The sequence below is a fragment of the Centroberyx gerrardi genome, chromosome 22 (genome assembly GCF_048128805.1).
Source record: "Centroberyx gerrardi isolate f3 chromosome 22, fCenGer3.hap1.cur.20231027, whole genome shotgun sequence".
Taxonomy (NCBI): Eukaryota; Metazoa; Chordata; class Actinopteri; order Beryciformes; family Berycidae; genus Centroberyx; species Centroberyx gerrardi.
Genome location: NC_136018.1, coordinates 4,921,911 through 4,944,070, shown reverse-complemented (window position 1 = coordinate 4,944,070; position 22,160 = coordinate 4,921,911).

Sequence of the window (22,160 nt, the reverse complement as noted above, 5' to 3'; positions counted from 1 at the left end):
CCCTCAGGATCCCAGGCACAAACGCGCACAGATTACATAATGATAATTCACCCTTAAGAGCTCTTTAAAAAGGAAAAGTCTGTGAGCAAACACTCTCAAATGCAAGAGGGGAATCCAATCCCCTATTGGCACATTAACTATTCATGCGACCCATTGCCAATCAAATAGTTCTGTTTTCATCGCCTGCAAAGACAATTTTTCAATAAAAGTAAAACACTGGCCAAGTATATAGACGTATTCTGCATCCCACTGCAGCAGCATTCATGTTTTTTTTCTCTTACATCACATTTTGGAGGCTTTGTGACTAAATGTTGAGTCCATTTTCATAGCCAACTGTTGGAATGCACTGAAATCCCAAGCCCTATTCTAAAAAGAGTTTAGGTGTTGATTTATTGGTTTGTATTTGTATGTATTTCACGCCTACTGTACTATGCTAAATCTGGCTGAAGGTATGAGCAAAATGTTCCAAAACTCATCGCCTTTCCATGCCATGGCGTTTAAAAAAAACAACAAAAAAAACACAGAAGCTTTGGCATGATCAGACTTCCTTTTATAGCGCTGAGTGTTCTTTAAGGAAATGGTTTGCCGCCCATTTGTCACTGACAGTAAGAGCAGGAGATGAATCATTCTACTATTGCTCTCACCCATGCTGAAGGAACCCAGAGTGAAATAATGTCACCGCGCTGCACACTGCTCCCGTGTCCCGTCGCACGCCATGGAAGTCAGAATCGCAAAAAGGAAAAATGCTAGACGATCACGCTCAGAGAAGCTACGAATGCAGTGCAGGCAGGAGTGCAGGAGTGTTGAAGCACAGACCTCCATCCTCCCTCCTCTCCTAATGATATCGATGAGCCAAGTGGGTTTGGTTTTAATCAAGGACTCGGTGATGCCGATTGATTTTTGTTTTCCTCAAAGCGAGAGAAGTATCCCACCAAGGCATGCATTGTGCTCATTCTCTCGATTATTATTGGAACATTGTGGTACGTAGATGCAAAGATGCAAGGCAAAGTTTGAGTTTTGAATTGTTTCATCGGACATTTAAAGACCCCATGAAACGGCATCTTTACTTCCTTGATTTGATACATTTCTTGTCGAAACAGGATGTTGGGGGCGGGACATAATGCAGTGAGGGATCATTCAAAAGTCTAAACCAATGGAATATGAGTCAGGGAGAGAAAGGCGGTTTTATTTGATGGGAGGGGTCAGGAGGGGCGGGATTGTTCAATAATCTGATGGTTTTATTGGTTAGAAATGTCTATTTACGCCTACTGGTGCAGCATGAGGTCACCATTAAAGATACTGTGTTTTCCAGAAAGCAAAAGTAATAGGAGTTCATTTCATAGGGACTTTAAACAAGATCTGAGCCACTAAGTCACTATTGAAAGGCAATGCTGTTTGTAGTATTTGACAGCCAGTACAATAGAATATCTTACATGTCTATAGAGAATCAATACACGGTTAATATATGAGGATGACAAGTAGACTTAATTGATAATGGGATGGTAGGCAGTAACAATGGCAGATAGGCTCTGCCACAGCATGATTAATGAAGGCACCTAACTCGACACAGTAATGTCACTGAAACGTCTCCAAACTATAATCTTAGAATCAATTTAATTGGACTTCACGTCATCTGGAACAAATAAAGGAACATGCAGGAGAATACTAAAACTGTTGGCAGATGTTCAACAGCACACTCGTGTCAATATGGAGTCTTTCAGTCTTGCATGGTTATAGCACGGCAAATTCTCACCCATGTATATTTTTCCCTCAGAGCTGTTGTTAGAGAAATAAAGCTTCTCTTTCAGGAAGCTGTCGGTGAGGATTGTCTAATTCTAAACAGCTGTAATAGAAACGTAACCTTCAACGTCTCATTGGCACTGGCAGTGTTTTTTTCTCAGGTGGGCTTGTTTGCCTGCCGGTTAGGGATGTAAACAAATTCCTCACTGCAGATTTGAGAGAATAAATCACATTCAAGCACCGTAGGAAAATGAAAGTGGTAATCTGTGAGATTTTTGTTTTGTTCATTTTGGTGTAAAAGCGCTCATTGCTGTGGTGTTTCTGCACTGCACCGCCCAAGAGATCACCTGTCAATCAAACAGTGTGGGCGGATTGGATTGGAAGATTGGATTTTATGTTGTATAAATTTGAGTTTCTGTAGGTGGCGCTCTTTTCTTTGTCTGTTCAGCTATGGTGGCTATCACTACCCAGTTCTTCTTCTTCTGTTTATTCCAATACAAGCCGCTGTTGCTGCTGCCAGAAATGTAAAATGCTTCATTGCTGTTTGCCGGGAGGATTTTTCACAGGAAAGTCAGATGTTGAACCCTGATAACAAGCACCAGTCTATCTGTCAAGAAGTGGCTTGCAAGCCAATATCAATCTTCTATCAATAACATCCTGTTTCAGCAGACACTGTAAGAGTTTGGTGCCAGTGGTCCAGCAGGAAGCAACCATACAACACTATTGGTATCTTAGCAATAAACTGCAAGTCCCTTTAAAACAGCAGTTATCAGCATTTTACAGCCATAGCTGCACTGTGCATTTATTTAGTTGTTGAATTCTAAATAAGACAGATGTGTGTATGCGAGTTGGAATGTGTGATAATGTGTGGTGTTTCTCTCTCTGTGTGTGTGTGTGTGTGTGTGTGTGTGTATGCTTACTCTAGCATCATCATGGTTGAGCAATTTAATGACAGACAATTGCCTGCAGCATCTATCGCCACAGGCCACAGGTTAATACATCACAGCACGGCATTTGAAATTGTGGCTTATTTTACTTTGTTTTATCTCGGAGTTGGAAGAACATGGCGGAGGAGTGGCGAGTGGCGAGTGGCGAGCGGTAATGAACAGTCGCCCCTCCCGAGCCGTAAATCTGACTTGCAAAATAACCCCACACTGCCAGGCAGAAGACAGAGGCCCACTGAAAGAAACACTTTTGGTCTGCTGTCTGTGAAGAGACCGAAGAGACTGAGATGGGTTTGTGTTAAAGTTTGGAGAGAAGCATGATTCATCTTTTGAATGGCCCTTTGACTGCGCCACCTCAACAACAAACCACTGTTTTCTTTCCCTGTCCAGTCTACCAGTGATATAGTCGAGAACGTTGTGGCGACCAACGCGTTTTCTTCTTCCTGAGAGCCATTTCTGCGCGGTCCATGATTCTTCAATGGACCATGCTACTTTTTAGTATTGATTTACTAGGGACGAGGAAAGATTTACCCATAAATAACGGAAATTATATTCTAGCAGGGCCTTAAATCCATACTAACTTGCATTTATGCATACATTTTTAGTGTTGGTGGTCCAATTGGGAATCCATCCATCAAATCTTAAAAACACAAACTATCCAAAACTGCCCTTTCCAAGTTCAAGAGCTCAGAGTCCAGTGATACATCTTCACATGGTTTACTAATTTCTACTGTGCTTTGTTTTGCTCAAGTGCAGTGTGATCAGCAGGGGATTATCAGTGCTGCAGTGGGTTGCAACATATAAGGTAATTAAGCGACTAAATAAGTTTTGAGAATGACTGTTAACGTGCCATCTGAAATTGAGCCTAGTTTGAGATAACAAATGGAATCATTACTTTGTGATGATGGCATCATGCTGAACAACATACAGTATATAGGTCTGGTGTTTGAAATGTCTGCACTGTACGCTGTGAGCACATTGTAATGAGAGACTGATAATTGCACACTGCTCACGCTTCACTGGACGCAACACTTCAGGCTGAGGTTTGCATTACAGGTGTCAAATCAGTGAGTCTGAATATGTACAGTTTGGCCTGTATGCAATTATCATGTTGTAGATGGTTTACATCATACACAGTGCACATTTAAACAATTTGACTTAATTGGAGTCTTCCATGGGATTAACATTGGCATACTAGCACTATGCCCTTTCCAAATAATAAAAACACATACTGGGGGTGGACAAAACACCGGACAATGGAAGCACCTGACAATGTAGGAACATAGGGCCAGCTTTTTCCTTTAGAACAGCTGCAATCCTCCTTGGGTTGCTGTCATATAAGTCCTGAACTGTGTGTAGTGGGATATTGGACTTCTCCTCAAGGTGGAAAGTCTCCAGTTAATGGAGGCATTAAGGAGGTGGAAATCAGACTAGGGAGGCCATGGAAGGCATTTGACTTCATTCACTATAGGCAATCACATAGCAAAATGGCTTCCCATACCATTACAGATCTAACACCATGTTAAATAGTTGGCAACATACATTGTGGGTTGACAGCATCCTTTGGCTTTCTCCATAGGTAAACCTGTCCAAATGTACAAATGAGGGTCAAAGATGACTCATCAGACCATATAAGCGCTATATAAAAAATCAGCAGTCTGGGTTTTGTGCCTCTTATACCAGTTTATGCATCTTTGTGCGTTGGCCTTGGATAAAACCACTTTCTGAACAGCAGACCTGCCATAAATACCAGCTTTGTTAAACTCATGATGTATATTTTTTTCCTTGAGACTGTGTCACAGAAGGGTTGATTTAATTCAATGGTTATTTTTCAGGCCGTAGATTTGTGGTATTTAGCAACTATCCAGTTAAATGTCCATCTATCTCTTTTTCATATGGTATCTTTCAAATACTGGAAAAGTAGCTGATAATGGCTTGTATATGGGAATAAATGACCACTGAAACGAAAGGTTGACCTGATAAGTGGTTAAGTGCAGTGCCTTCTCTCTGGCTGTTGCTGTGCTGCTACCTACAGCGCATGCCATGTTTAGTGCGTGTTACATGTAGTGTGCATGTTAATAAGTCTTCAAAATCACCAAATTCCTTATGTCTAGTCGACTGGCCAGTGAAGTGTAACTATCCAGATACATAGAAAACAAACAACTTAAACATTTCACAGCCCTTTGACATGATGCTCTATACGTTCTCCTATTGAATGACACTTGCCATATGTTTCCAAAACATCTGCAAACATGCCAGCGACGTCGATCCCTTGCGAAAATTCAGCTCTAAAGATTAGCATCCATGCAGTTCTCACCTTTCTCGCTAGAAATCAATCAATGCAACATTAATAGGGACAGCTACGCATCCGGCACTTGGCTCCCACATCTTTCTACAGCCACACACACACACACACACACACACACACGCACATTAGGTTGTCAGAGCATTTCACAGCACTCCGGGAGGCTCTGTTCGTGACTAAGGCGTCCAGGCAAAACGTTTCTCTTATTTTTCTTCATCTACAGGGAGATGGAATCTGATGCGGAGAGAGACCTCGACTTATAAAAGGCTTGCAATCAATGAGTGGACTCCTGTTTCCTGCAGTGCGCGTATATTTCAGTCTGGCTACACCAGTGCCGCACATGTATCAAAGGGATCTGATAGCATCCAACTCACACTCCGTTACAGGAGCCCGTCCATCATTCATAACTCCACTGAGTCGCTGAGTGCAACACCCCAGGAGAAGAAACAGGGGCGGGCGAGAGGCAAACACACTCATTAGCACTGGGGAAAAAAAAAAAAAACATGGGGAAAGTACTCCTTCTCTCCTGCCCGTTTCTTTCCTCTTTAGACCATAATTTCACGCGCACACAGGCGCAAATGCAAGCGCGCGCGTATCCCCCATATGCGCACTCTCCCAAAACACAGACTCGGTGATCACACACACGCGCGCGCCCATACACGCACGCTCTCAAACACAGACTCACTGCTGAGACGCGCGCCAACACACACAACCAAGCATCCACTGCTTCTTTCAAACACACACACGCAGTTTCCATATACATACGTATGCTTAAACATGCGCGCACGCACGCGCGGTACAAAGTCACGCTCCCGCACAGGTACGAATACAAAGTTACACTCACATATACGCATCAGAGCACAAAGCCAGCTGCGGGTAAAGTAAAAGTTATTCCCCTCTCTTACCTGTTAGGACTCCCTTGGACTGACATGACAGCGCTTCAATGTTGAACAAGATGCAGGACTTTCAGTGCAATCCTCATATTTCTCCCTCTCTCCATCTCTCTCTCTCTCTCTCTCCTGTCCTCTTCTCTCAATTTCCTCCCCCTGCCTCCGTCATTCTCTCTGGGGCAGTGCTCAGTGCGCGGCTTGCGGAGCGCCGATACTCTCCCTTTCCCCCACTGTGTGTGTGCGGGCAATGGGATGAGTGAGCCGAGCCAGTGCGTGTGTGTGTATCTCTCTGTGAAGCGTCCTCCAATCCTGCCTGGCTACTGCAGCGGCTCAGCCAGAGGAGGACACCTGATTGGTTGGTTTCCAGCTCAATCCATGACTATCAGGTTTGAACCAGCCTCCCTGTGTTTCCCCCCTATACCTCTCTCTCTCTCTCTCTCTCCCTCTCCTCTCCTCTCTCTCTTTCTCTGTTAACACGTGATTATAAAGGATAGTGATCAGGAAGTGATACATTATCTCTTTTTCACACACACATGCACACACACACCCACCCACACACACACACACACACACACAAAATGCCAGACATAGCCTGCCTTTTACATGTGTGTCCTAGTGCAGCCTCAACATAGAGAGAATACATCTTAAATCAATACTTTTTACCATTTTATAACGGTTTTATTCAAACAGCATTTTGAAATCCTTTACTTCAGAAAATAGGTTTAAAATACCCATTCTCCTCTAATGAATTAGCATACCTACCATAACTCAGCATGATATTAAAAAAAGTTCCTTTGCACCATTAACCAACTTTAGGTAAGTGTGTTCAAGGGCGCAGATTTCATTTCAACTTTAAGCAGCAAATCACACTGACATACTATGGGCATAATAGCACCTTCCCTCATTTCATCTTCCCTCATTTCATCAGAAAGAAAATATGTAGATTAATGTGAGAAAAGTATGCAGGTGTTAGAGTTATTATAGAGACAGGAAAATTATTAGTCAGTGTGAAATATAGTAAGGGGAAACATTAAATATGAAACATGGCAGTCTAATTTGCCTATAATATCATGCATTAGCAGGAGTTTCAAACAACTAGGAGAAGGGCTCCATGTTTTTTTTTTTAAAGGTGAAGGAGTGTTTGTGCTTGTGACCAAAGGCAATCACAAGATGTGCCTCGGTAAAACTCAACTGTGCTTCTGAAAGTGCAGAGCGAGTCAAAATACAGAATATGCATTTGAGGCAGAAATAATTGGGGCAGGACAATTTACCCTTCACCTAATAGTAAGTGGGACATGTCCCCCTGTTTCCCCTATGTGTGTGTGTGTGTGTGTGCGTGTGTGAGTGTGACTGACAGTACTGACTTCATCTGTGGCTGTTTTTTCTTTACCAAGATGAAAATTAACTACACAAATAATCCTTTGCTAGTTCACAAGATGATACAAATATTAAAAAGTAAATAGCGGAACAATAGAACATTTGTAAAAAAAAACATGCAACGTCTTTTGGGTTTTCTGGTTGAGGTTTTAATCATGAAGAGAGGAGTGTTACTTTCATCCTGCAGAATTTTAATAGCGCCATCAGAAAAGCATACGGCTACCAATTACTCCAGTGAGTTCAGAGGACTTACGGGAATAAGGTCAACTTCTAAGAGATGTTTCAGGAAACACCGACTACAAGATAGGGAAAAATGGTGCAGTTTTCAATAGATAGAAGAAAAATACTTATGAAAGGCTAAGGAAAAGTGTTTTGAGCACAAATGCTCTTCATCAGAACAAACAAAGTGTGCCACACCCATACATATACAGATTAGATTAGTCACAGGGACTAACACCACAAAATTGGTTATATAGTCAATGGACATCCAAAATGTAGGGGTTCACCGTAATGATGCTAGAACTTCTACCCTAAGGTCCCTCATGTGGAACCATCATTACAAACACATGTTTTGCAGTCAAGCTTTGTTGAAACCCACAGAACTTTATTATCAATTCTAGTCAAGATCCCAATGCTTCTAAAGATACCAAATATGTCATGCTGAATTACATGGAAATATGTATAAAATGGTGCACAAGATATCTAGATTTCTTTTCCATTTGATGTAATGGTGCAGCCATAAATCAATGGTGCCTAATATTTCACTCAATATGCATGATATAGCTTGAAGCTTGAAGCATTGAAACAAGCAGATACAGCATATGTGTGTGACATTGTCTTACAGTATGGAGAAAATGTTGTTTCTAACTTTGAAGCTGAAATGTAAGGGGAAACTCAGGGTGCAAGGGGGTTTAAAACTAATTACAATATATACATAGGCAACGTATACAATAGACCATATAAATGTATCAGTCTGTTTCAATTAGATGGATAATAGTTTTTCCATTGGGCATTTCCTTGTAATTGGACAATTAATCATCTAATTGAAATGGCTCTTGCCGTTTTTTGTATCAGGCAGCTTTCAATAATGCCATTCGTTACTATACCAAGCTCTGTAAAATCCTTTGAGAGAGGATAAGACATTATGTTTGACATTTCTCCTAAAACCAAGAGAGATGCATTTTCATAACTTTGCTTACAAGATAAATGCAATTACTCTCATCCCCTACAAACAGTCTTGTTGACAGTATGCAGCAGTGTCCTGGATTTTTGACTATAAAGAAATAAGAAAAAACAAAAAAAATCCCCATCAAACCTCTGGCTACATCGGTGAGCTATGCAATTTTTCAACCCTAAAGTCCCTGAGAAATTTTGCTGCGGCTATGATACTAACAGCGGCCAGAAGTATTTGAAGTCAGGAAAGAACATTAAGTTAACAGAAAAAAAAAAATACCATCTTCTGATTTCATCTATTTCAGCTAGTTCTGTCTGTTCTGCTCACCACACAAGGATGATACAGGTATCTGTGGATAGATAAGAATCCAGACTTTAAAGTCCCCATGAAATGAACTCCCATTACTTTTACCTCCTGGAAAACACAGTATCTTTCATGGTGACCTCATGTTACACTAGTAGGCGTAAATATACATTTCTAACCAATAAAACCATCAGATTTTTAAGCAATCCTGCCCCTCTGCACCCTTCCCATCAAATAAAACTTCCTTTCTCTCCCTGACTCTTATTCCATTGGTTTAGACTGTTGAATGATCCCTCACTGCAGTAGAGACCCTATTCCCCACCCCATCCCACCAGAGATTATACCTCTGCCTATACAGCTTGTGTTTCCAGACAACACAGACTACATCAACCCACTTGTTGGCTGCTGCTTTGAGATGCATAAGTGACACTTTTGAGGCACTCAGCAGAAGATGGCGTTTTGTTCTGAACCGCGGGACGGTGTTTCAGACCGCTTAGGAGTGCTTTCTGACATTCAAAGCTCCGCTGGTATCTGTAACTACATGTAGGCCTCTCTATCTCCAAAGATACACTTTCCTTCTGAAGTGCACACACATACGGTGTCACAGACGGTCTGTGGCAGGGTCTGTTCCCCTTGGGACAGTTTTATGATGTTCGGTGTCTGGTCATAATCTGACTGGAGATTGAACCCACATACGCTCAATCACACGGTGGACGAGCAGAACCACAGGGAGCCCAAACCTTTCTGCAGGCCAAATATAGGCTATTGGACATTGCTTATTTAAAAAGTCATAGGCCATGTGTCATCAGGATGATTGGATGATTGTTAGGGATGGGACAATGTATCGAAATTCAATATATCACAATACAAAAATGTGACAATACGTATCATACCATCACAATTTCACAAGCTTATTATTTTCACTTTGTAATGACATTTTTTAAATTGTTGTTTACATTCTAGAAAGCCAATACCATCGCTAGAAGGATTAGTGGCTCAGAAATAAATTTAATTCTGCACAGTCATACTTTGTTGTCATTAAACTTTTATTTACTACATCGTATTGTGGTTGTATGGAATCGTGAACCCCCATATCGCGTATCAAATCGTATTGTGAAATAAGCAGATCATCCCATCTCTAATCATTTTCAGTATGTCCTGCAATAAACAAGTTATGTAAAAATCAAACCTTTGACAATTAAATTGCATTGCAAAACAAATATGAAAAATAGAACTATCTCTCGCTGAACCCTTTGGAGCTCCCTAAAAACCTCAATAGCCAAATTTAGCTCCTATGCTCCAAGAGTCAAGAGTACTTGACCTAATTAACAAAATATGTACATAATCAATAAAACAGGTTTGCACAGGGCAGGCGCATAATAGAGACAGAAGCAGCATCATATAGTAAAACCGTTACTTGTCAGTGCGTACAGCTCATTTTAAGCCTTCATCCCACTTCAGAATGTGTCCTGGTTTTTCACAAAGCGCAGTAAAGAGAGTAGACAGGTGTAGCTGCGTGCTAGTTTGATTTGAAGCCATATTGGTGTCGTATGCAGGTGGAGAAGTCAGTCAAACTCAAACTGCATTCTGGTATAAATCCTTCTGTGTCTATCATGCTATAGCAAGGGTTTGAGAATGGGGCTGCCATCCCAGCAGGAAGCTATAGACCTTGCTAGCATGAATTACATTACTTTTGATTATGCCCTTTGATGTACCAAAAAAAAACGACAGCAAATGAATTTTCCACCTCCAATTTGCCAAAACGGAGACTTTGGCCCTCTTGTTTAGTCTTTCACCAAACATTAATGCCGTTTTAAAACACATTCACAGTCTCAACCCCTGTACATGCCGCCTCTCGGCCTGGTCCCACTGCTTTCCTTGGTTTCAAAACACAATCACCTCCTGCAAATGACAGTTCTCAGCTTGGTTGCACTGCGTTTCTAGGTTTCAAATCATGCTGCTTCAAAACACTCTCTTTCAACGGGGCACTCTCTCTTTCTGACTCTCACTCTTTCGCTTTCTCTCTCTTTATGCTTCTGTCAGTCAGTTGGTCAGTCTGTCAGTCAGTTATTCTCTTTCTTCTTCTCTCTCTCTCTCTTCCACAGAGATACACACACACACACACACACACGCACACACACACATCGCTCAGGTACCCTTGGGCCAGCTGTTGAGTCTGCCTCTGAATTCAGCTATGCTTTCGCTCTCCCTGGATCCAACGGGAAACTTAATGAATAATGAACAGAGCAGTGAAAGAGGGGGTGGGGGTAGTGGAGATGGGCAGTAGGAGAGAAAGAGGCCCTTCAGGACTGTGACACGCTGGCGGGATGGAGGGAGGGCTACTTGCAAGTGTTCACCCATCAATTAGGCAGTGAAGGAGAGACGAAGAGAATAGAGGGCGATGCATCGTGGAGTGTGAAAGAGGGAGGGGTGTGTGTGTGTGTGTGTGTGTGGGGGGGGGGGGTGGAAGTCTACAAACTAAAGAGGGTGCTTGGTGAAGAGACAGATTAGGCTCTGGAGACGGGGAGGCGAGCGGCGAGATGAGAGTCGGGAGGAAACGGACATGGAAAGACAGGGGTCTCAAAGACGTCACCGGCTCCTCAGCGCAGCGATTCCAGCTTCATCTATCATCCAGGCCTAGTTCTCCCTGCCAGCACAACTGTGTCTCTGGTTCACATCCAGCTTCAAAAAGTCTCTAAAGTAGATGTACTCTGTATATATATATATATATATATATATATATATATATATATATATTTATAAAAAAAGTAACCAGGAGAGAGATGTTTTCATTCTAAGCACTAAAGAATCTTCCTGAGGTTCAGTGTTTTTACATTGCTGCCATCGATTTGATGCTCACCTCGGAAGTGAGCATGACATAAGTATCTGGGTTAAAGGCCAATACTGGTGTTTTGGTTTCTGCCCAAAAATAAAAGTACGAACTGGAACCGAAAATGGTTCTTCGAAGTGATGCCATAGAATAACCATTTCTGGTTCCACAAAGAACCTAAAAGGTTCTTAATTCTTAGTTATTGGATGGTGGGTGATGGCATAAATGTGGAAAATAACCAAACCCCTCCATAGTAGGTATTGTGCAGTTGCAAATGAGGATATACAACGGCAGATAAACAAATACACAATGCAGGAGTCTAAGCAGAGGAGAGCAGGGATGGTTCATTAAAGAACCTTCTTTGTGGAACCAGAAATGAACCAAAAATGAAGAACCATTTTCAGTTCCAGGTCATACCTTTATTTTTCTGTGTGCAGGTTGCCCCTCTCCTTTAAAATACTCCTGGTTCTGTCTGCACACTGTCAGCATAGTTGGAGATATCAGGACTCCTTTTTCCCACCTTCAGCCATTTGCTGCCATTCATTCTTGTACAATATGATAAACAACTTCCACAGACTTGACAATTGCCCAAGGTAGATAATCCATCACCGTAAACATGAAGTAAACATGATTTGATTTTGTCAAAGTTTCTCTGTTTTATCGTTATTTTTTTGTGCCTGAGTCGAGTGTTTTCATATCAGTGGATTGAGAGATCCTCTCATTGGACAGGAGAATATTTCAAGCTCTTTGATTGGATGAATGAGTTTGGAGGGCGTACGTGTCACAGTGTAAACTAGGTAAATGTCGACTAGGTGTAGACAGCAGCAAATGGGCTATAATTCTGAATGACACTGCTATTCTCCTTTAAGTCCATATACAATATTATGCTCTAATAGAAATTGAATGGAGTTTATTGATGGTTTATTGATGAGGGTCAGGAGAGCATCCATGTTCATATTTGACTGTGTGAGACTCTGTAAGCATAAACGCTTCTCCCTAACGCCAAGCTACACAGCGCTTTGAGGGATACTTGGGTATTGATCCGAAGGGCCATTTCTCTGCATGATGTCCATTTCCCTGACGGGTTTGTAATGACAGGTCTCTAAATCATTTCGCCAGGGGGGCTAATTGCTGAAGAGCCTTTAACAATACACCGAGATTACCAAGCGACGAGATTGCAAGCGATTAACTTGCGAGGACATTTTTGTGCTGTATACCAAATAGCCAGTGTGGCTTTTGGAAAAAAAAACCAAAACACATAGAAATGTTGCGGTGTGAGCTGGTTCCGTGGTACCCTCCATATAAGAAACATTTGGTCAATTAATCACAGCTAAGCAGAATTGAGGGATTATGCACTTGAGTGAATCTCATTTCAAGCTGCTGGTTTGGGTGGGTGTGTGCGTGGGAATGCCGGGGACACAGACAAATGGTGGAGGCAGCGGGCTCTGCTGGAGCTGGGAGACGCATATCAGCAGGGTAGAATTGGGAATTTGTTTGCCTTCTGCAACACGTCTAATTTATATGTGGTGGACGAGCATCAAGGTTACACCGTGCTCCACCATTAAAAATCCATATACTACTCTTCCCCGTGTAGAGAATACTGTGAGTACTGTTACCCCTGAGCACTCGCCCAGCCAAAACAAATTGCTGCTCAGGCATCAAACAAATAGTTGTTTTCACTCCCTACTCTGGAAACATATTGTTTCCTCGTTAGAATGCATCAGACGTCTTGCTGGAGAATATGCAGCCCCACAAAGGCCAATATTTTGCCTTATGTACAATGACTTATACAGTAGCTACTCTTGGATGTGCATACTGAACCTTTTTTACAGTGTATATTTTAGGGATTTAGCTGATGCTCCTATGCACAGTGACTTACAATGAGCAAATAGGCCAGGTACAGTGTCTTTTTATTGAAGATATTGCTTTGTTTTGAAGACCTAACTAGTGACGTTTCATTTCGTGTTTTGGTGTCTCTAACCGAATAATGAGAACAGCAGATTTTTCTTTTTTTTTTGTCTTTGAGGCGATGGCAAATCATAGAAGGATTTCACATTTCCTATCCGCCATTTATATTCTCATTAATTATGAATTAATGGGATCTGATTTACAATACAAACAGAGGCGCTGCTGGGTGAGAAGGGAGGAAAAATGTCAAGAGTCAATCTGCTTTACACAGGGGGAAATTTACACACAGCTTATTTACATCCAGCGCAGGCACTTGATGGATAGTTTGACAATTTTTAGAGGAACTCCAAGTAGCTGCAAACAACATCTGACATCTGACACAAAATATTAGCTCTATAATAGAAACATGTGAGGTTTACCTTTCCCCGAATAATCAGGCATCCCCAAGAACTGCTATAACTTAAACAGCTGCAAAATGACACACCGAAAATGATCAATCCCACCATGAAAACAAAATCAATGAATTTCAAATCCATGTTTCTTTGCACTTGTGTACTGAGTGGCACCATGTGTCTGTGCTCTGGTGCTCTGAGTGATGACTAAACACAGGAAATGGTGTGAGTAGAAAGACATTGTCAAGAGTGATAACTCCTAATAGACTGAGTGCACTCTCATTGAATGATGGAACAGCTGCTAATGAAAACAAGAGGTACAATTATAGAACTGGGTCAAGGCATATGAATCTCTTTCCAAGTACGGAAAAATCCAATCTCTTTCAAATAAACTCCTGATTGGTTTACCCAGTCAGAATAAAATTAATGTTTCTTGTAGTCTAGCAAGAGAACAAAAGAAAAACATTATTTATGATGATGTTTATTACCAAAAAAGGATAATTCTGATAGAGTGTAGGGTCTTTAATCCCCAACCTCTTGAGGACTATGCCCGTTGGTAGCCCATTAAATATAATGATTCATTGATGTGTGTTGAAAGGGCATTGTGCTCCTGGTAGTATCATACAACCATACTACACAGCTTTCAACTGCAAGATAGGTGCAATGCAGAGCAGAAAAGGAGACTCTATTCATGGTTTGAAATGACCTTGACAATCTCTCTAATGCACGGTGATAAGTCAGGCTCCAATGCACTCATTCCCATCTTACCTTAAGGCTTTACAGAGGGGTCAAAGGTCTCTCGGCAGGATACTATTATTCTACCCTTAGAAATGCTATGGCAACCTTGATCAGCGTGTCTCTGAGCTATGGAGGAATAACAATTATTGCCGGCATGAGTTGGGTTTTTTTTCCGCTCCCTTCTGCTCCCTTTTCCTGTCCGTTTCCTCCAATGGGAAAGAGATATTTCACATCTTGTTAAGCGCCAATCAGTGGAGACTTGGTAAAAATCAATGACACATAATGACACTGTTATTTTCGTCTGCAAATTAGGAGCTGCTGCCATTTGCCTACACCTCCATCAAGACAGAAATCATGTCCAAATTGCAGCCACATGGATGGAAAATGAGTTCTGTGTTTTACGTGGCGTATTGCTTGTGTACAGCCTAAGGAAACTATTCCAGCAAACAAAGTTGAAAAAGATAGTGTATGTGTATTTGTAATTGTCTATTGTGGCAGTAGAACAATAAGTAATACACTTATAATTTTAGAGATTGTTAAACCTCACTTGTTTCTATTGACTGACTATATAAATCAGCAATCTGTGTTTTGCTGCTGTCGGGTAAAACTCATGAAACTGCACGTTGTGTTAGGCTATTCTTTTTCTTACTTGAATTGAAAGTTTACACTGTTATTTGTGTGAGTTGGGTCTTTGAACCCTCCTGTAAAATAAAAAAAAATACATGTGCATCAATGAAAAACCGAGCATTCGTTTCTTCATTTGTGAAAAGCTTACGTTTCACAGCAATGGCTTCTGTCTGACAAGAGCAAAATGTAGCTCCGAATGCATTATTTAACACTTCACATGTTGAAGAATCCACCATTAGTTATGCACTGTTGTGTGAGCATGTTTGTGTGACAACGCGGGTACTTGCTTGCTTGCATTCATACTCACATGCGAGTGAATAGCGGTTCATTTGCAGCCAGATGATAACATTATATCAGTATGTCTCAAAGTACGCATGCTTTGCAGTTTAATGTTCAAATTTCTCCACCACTGCATGCTCATGCCTCTGGCTTCGCCCCAAGGAACTCTGTCCTTCCCTGCATAAAGATCTCATTTACAGACCCACAATAACCAGACCCACAATAACCAATCAGGATACATCCGAAGAGTTTAGTTTCAAACTGGGACACCTACTCTCAAAATGATAGCACAAAACTATATGAAATTCTGGTACATTTTAGAAGATAGTAGGTAATTTATGTCCTCATGTATTGACATATATGGAAACCACATATCATAAAATGTATATTTGGGGGTTGACACATAATGGAAACACCACATGAAAAAGGACTTGGACTTTGAAGTAACTAAATCACAATTACAACGGGTGAGTCACATTAAGCTGAATGCCAATTAGCAGTATGTGTCAGCTTTAAAAAAGGACCGACAACCACCACTTGTACGTGTGAGTTTTCAAAGTAACATGAGGCAACTAACAGAATCGTCAATGCAATCGCAGGTGCATCGGCCGCAAAAACTGCTAAATTATTTAGCGTTTAATTATTTAATCATGTAATGTGGTGAGGTGAGGTGAATAGTATGGAAAATCATGACAACATATGCCAAACACGCACAAACCGCAGCGTGTGGTCAAAAGACAAAGCTCACCAACATACAGATAATTAACAGGATAGATGCTACAGACCACAAAACTACAGCCTCAAAAATTACCACAGAATTGACTCAACACTCTCAAGTGTCTCACTCTCAACAAAAACTGTACATTGTGAGCAAAGATGCATAACCTGGTGCAAGGAGCACAAAACCTGGACCACTGAGCAATGGAAAAGTAATAATGGTCTGAAAAGTTGTCTTTCACTCTTCAAATACTCTGATTAACTTGTTCTACTCAAAACACCCCAGTGAGTTCAGCGGTTTGCTCATATCCAAGGATATATTATTCATAATTATATTTACATTGAAATATATGAGCTAATCTCAGGATACATTATTCATGAATGCATTAACTGATATTTTAAAATATATGTGCTCATCATATTATACATTATACATAAATATCGATTTACATTTTGAAATAGCTTATCTCAGTATATGTAAATAATGAATGTGGTTATTTATATTTTTAAATATATGTCAGACTCTGCAATGTATATGGCTTTTTTTCATATGAGGATAATACTTTTACAGACTGGATCTTCTATATTTTTGCGATATTGAACTACAGGTAATGATTTTTTCCCCCTCAAAATATAGTGTTTTGGGATAGAACGTGTCATGCGGTCTCACCAAATATTGAAAACCACCCCACAGTGTTGATGACAGTTTAGGAGATGAGGCGTTAAAGAGCTCTCTTAGTAGGATAATGGGGCTTACACCCACATCGTCTCAAAAACTGTGGGTAGCGTTTTTTTAGGTCAGTCGCCCCAAAAAGCAGAGGTAACTAACTTGAGCTACCAGAGGACTGCTGAAATGGTATTGTAGTTATTAGAGGGATGATGGATAACCTTGCTGGATGTACAAACAAAAACCAGGCAGCCACCTTTGTGAGATGTCACAGCCGCAGGCAAAAAAAAAAAAAAAAAAAATCACATTGGCTTCTGAGATTTTCCACTCCACTTAATTAATCCTTCTCTAGAAATAAAATTAAGGTGAGGTATTTTTTCATTGATGACAGGTCCCAATTTAAAAAAAAAGTCCCCCAAATTTAAATCCCATTTTCTATAGTATTATGTTTGTTTGTTAGTCAGTTGATGGCTGCTTGTGACTCACTTTGCCCTTTGAATCACTGAGGTGATCAATACTGAGTCCCAGCACTGCAGCTGCAGATGAAATCCAAGTCAGGACTTTAATATCAGGGCAGGCACAGTGACCACAAGCCATTGAATCATCCATAATAATAGCTGGATGAGAGACTGCATGGCGGATGATGTTTAACATCTGATGTACTATGAGGAGTGCTGCTAGGACGATTAGGAAAGTTAGGACTTGCAAATATTCATTTCTCTTTATTAACCCTTTACCCTAGTTGATAAATACATAGTTAAGCAGCAAAATCACTTGCAAAAGTGCAACAGAAAACAAAACATTTTCTTTGAATGGCATCTGCTTTTTCATTGATTGTGAAACATGATTTAACTCAACAAAATCACAGTGAAATGGACATTGATTTTAAGAAGGGGCAGCAGATATCCAATACTTGTATACTGTATCATCATGTCGACCATCACAACAACATACTATTCACCTACATCATTTTTTTTGTACTTGTACTACAAAGCGGGGTATTTTCTAGGAGATATTCCCTTACTAAAGGCACAATCTGTAACTGTTAGTGTTGTGTACCACAAAAACGAATAAAGGCGATATTAAGTGACAGTTGAAATTGCAGCCTTTTCTTCGAATTGCAGGAATACAGTGTGACTGTTAAATTCAAGGGACCAATTAGAGTAATATCCTTTTACTGCTGAGGTCCCAGTCAGCCTCTGCCTCTGCTTGTGACCCACATGCTGCTGCGAACCTACATATGTGAGCATTAATGGGCCCAAAGATCTGTTTCAATATCTTTTACAAACTCCGCTGGTTAAAGAAAGTTAGTTCAAAGGCACCACTGGCATGGATACATAGCCACATTATGGTAGTGTGCTTTAAGAGTGTCTCTCTCATTATGCTGGGGTCCAGAACATTTGAGGAAACGTGAAGTGACAAGCACATTTTCTACAGCATCACCATCTAAATGTCTGAAAGGGATTTGCTGAAGACACTTCCATAATGGTGCCTGAAGGCTCAAGTAAATTGTTGGCTGGATATCTTCGTTGTCAGATGCCATTCACTTGAGCAGGAGGCTATGGATAGAGACACCTGTGCCGCTCAGGTTGTGTTAGACTCCGGGACTTGGAGGGGCGCAGACAGTGGTGATAGAAATTGATCATAACAGAAAGCGCTCGGCTCCTTTCAGCGGATTGGAGTTTTGGTTTTACAAACATTTCTCGGAGGCAGAGCTGCTCTGAGGGCAGAAATATTGGCATTGGTTAAGTTAAACCTCAGTGGGCGGAGTCAAAGCACATTAAGCAGCGTTAAGCGTTACTTTCAAATAAGAAGCGGTGAAACCCATTAGTTCCAATGGCTTGTGCATGAGCAAATTTCCTCGGTGCCCTTATTGTACCTAAAGTTCAAACTCATGCCCTCACGTTTCCAATGGAAACACGGGAAGTAGTCACTCAACAAGGGAAAGAAAATGGAGGAAAAATTGACAGTGACAGTATCAGAATTTTCCGAATTATAAAACATAAATCTGAAGTACCTTGGCAGAAAAGCTCTAGAAGCATGTTTCTAACCAAGTGGGCATAGCAGGTTTAAAAACGACTGCCAGTCTATTGGATGTTGTATTGTAACACTAAGAAGATAACGAGCTGGGAATGGCTCTTTTCTCCACTTATTGAAAACTTTGCCTATTCTTTCATGCTAAGGAGGTAGGTAATATTACGAAGCCTGGTGCTCTTGTTACTCACTGAAAAAATGCAAATCTAGCCATACTAAGTTATCTAGGTTAGCTAGTTAGCCTAGCTGACCTTCCAAGTTCAAACTAGCCATACTAGGCTATAGCTGTCTACGTACGCTAGTTAGCTAGCTGCTGACCTTCCAACATCATGAATGCTAATGAATGAAAAAAGTCATTGCATGTATCTTTTTAATTTATATTTTGACCAGAGTTCCTTGTTTACCATTCAAGTTTGCAGCTGACAAACTTGCGCTTGAAAAATGTTTTATTTTGGCTATAATTGAGGTTTAACTTAACCAATTATATTATTTCTTCCTCCAGAGCAGCTCTGCCTCTGAGAAATGTTGATATAACTCCAATCTGCCTCAATTGGAATACACACTGCAAACTCTCTATTTTGTAACCATCATTCTGTAAATGGGTTGTGGGTGCCTGCATTTACCAGTACACAGGATTTGATGTTGCAGTCCTTTGTGCCATAATCCAGAAGGAGCATTCGAACAGAAGCCCAATTCAGATGTCAAAGGAATGATGTACTAACCCACAAATGGTGACCATAAATGACATCAGGCTACACCGTCATAAATCTACACAACCATCAGACAGGCAGCACCATTCACTAGCCACTTAATCGAAATATTTCAGGGTTGAGTGTGTGAGTGTGTGAGTGTGTGTATGTCACTGGGGTTATCAAGTGGGCTCCTCTCATCACAGATGTTTTGTTGAATTAGGTGCATGACACCTCCAGAAGGCTCAACAGTGATTTCTGGCATCCCAGAACCCAACCCCCCCCCCCCCCCAGCCCCCCGTCATCGCCCCCGACCTTGACACCTGCTCTCGACACCAAATACAGCTGAAGTCGCCCACGCTACCCTGTACCTCCGCTTAGGCTCATCCCTAGTTCCCAACATCGATTAGTAATTTCTACGCTTGCGGTTGATTTCAGCAAAAACAGGCTGAAAGGTCGACTGACACTGCTGGCTTGGAACAGCCCACTCAGCAGTTAGGAACTGGATTGTAAAGGAACGGCTTGGGACGGTCCGCTCAGCTGATCAGAAACTAAATTCTATCAGCAAACAATTATACCAAGAGCTGAGAACAAAATATTACAACTTACTCCGGCTACAAATGTCCATCTTAACAAGTCATTTAGTCTCAGCCTTCAAATCTTATTTTTCTTAAATCAAGAGAAAAATTCTGCCACTTGTTTCCAATGCAGTTTCACTTGTTTCAGGAATGTCAATATCTTTAAAACAAGTCAGAAAAAGGCAGATCACTGCACTACTATCAAGAAAATGAAACTTAATTCTACAAAATTCTTGAAACAAGTTGAATTGCATTGGAAACAAGTGAAATTATCTAATCCCATTGGCAGATTTTTTCACTTACTTTAAGAAAATTATGATTTTTAGGACTCAATAATTGACTAAATGACTTGTTAAGATGGAGATTTTTTTGCAGTATGGCTCCTGCCTTAATCAGAAGATAGATATTCATAAAACAGCAATAACTGTGTGTTCAATCAATGAAAAGAAGACAACATGGCACAAAAAGGTCATCTGAATATTAAAGAACAAGCAAAGAAAACTATTTTGACGAAGTATGGGAAACGCAGCCACAGTTTAAACTCGACAGTATAGCTACAGCCTGTGAGAGAATCATTTTCTTCTTCGGTCTTTGCTGTTTTGGCACAATACACTGTCTTCTTCTCCTGCGAGAGAAGGGCTCCATAATCTTGGAGCAACAAGATGCTCCCCCGCTGAGAAGTGAGACTTGATCACAAATGTTACAAGCTTTCTTGATCTGTATGCAGACCCTGCTTCAGTTTCTCTCTCCCACACAGTGTGAGTCTCTGGAGACGGCGGTCATTATGTTCTCTCACACTAAAAGTACACTCTAAATGCATGGAACATGTGTCAGATTTATGATCCAAACCAGTTGTTTAGGGTAGGAGGCTAGCTGTGTCCAAATCGTCTCGGTTTTGATCTCTGCAACAGCTAGCAGATTGGAGTTTTAGTTATACAAACATTTCTTGGAAGCAGAGCTGCTTCAGAGAGTTGAACTTCAATGGGTGGAACCAAAGAGCCGCAGTTTTACTAGATAAGAAAACATTAGAGCAGTGATTCTCAACCTTTTTCATGTCAAAGACCCCTTGTTTGGAGCCACAGACCCCCATTTGATGAGATTTTGTTTCTCAGACCCAAATCTGAGAATATTTTTATTGTTAGATATGATTGTGTCCAGAATTCCATGACTATCTGTGTTGTAGGCAGAGAGATAATAGTCAAACTATGATCAAAATAGTCATTCTTCTACATTCTCTAATTATATTAACTTCTTGTAAATTAAATAATGCTGAAGTTTAACAATTCATCAATTTGCTGGGGACCCCCTGGAAATCCCTCAAGGACCCCTGGTGGTCCCCGGACCCCACGTTGAGAACCACTGCGTTAGAGTTTGCTGAGTTTAGCTATGTGGTCCGAACCTGATTTTGTAATTTTTCAGTGAAAACATTAGTAAACTATAGCTGTACAGCTGTATATGCATAAGTGTTATAACACAATTAACACTACTAGACTTTGCTCACATCCACATCACATATCATATCATATATTTTATGTTAAAATAAAGTGCTAATGAACTTGTTTTCTTCTCATGTTTGAAGTTATTAAAGGCAAAACTCAAGGGTAAGACCAGACAGAGTTTAAAAGCGGCTTTGAGACATAAACCAGCCTCAATTGAGGTGTAAAAGTGACATATCTAGGATGTGGTATGTTTTTTTTTTTGTTTTTTTCCCGATGAAACCTAACAAACAACTTCCTTCTCCACTCACTAGTGGGAAAAATCATTATCTAATGAGAGCAATGTTTGGGGAAGCTGGAAATAGCTCAATGAATATTTTAGAGCCACTGGCTCCAGCAGCTATTTAGTGAGAGCTAGTTCGAGTGCGGTTCAGGAATAATATTAACAACAGTGGACAGGGGGGGGGCAGTTGGGTGTGTCACTTCTCAGCCTTGCATGTGGTTGATTTCCTCAGTGCTAATCTTTGCAAGA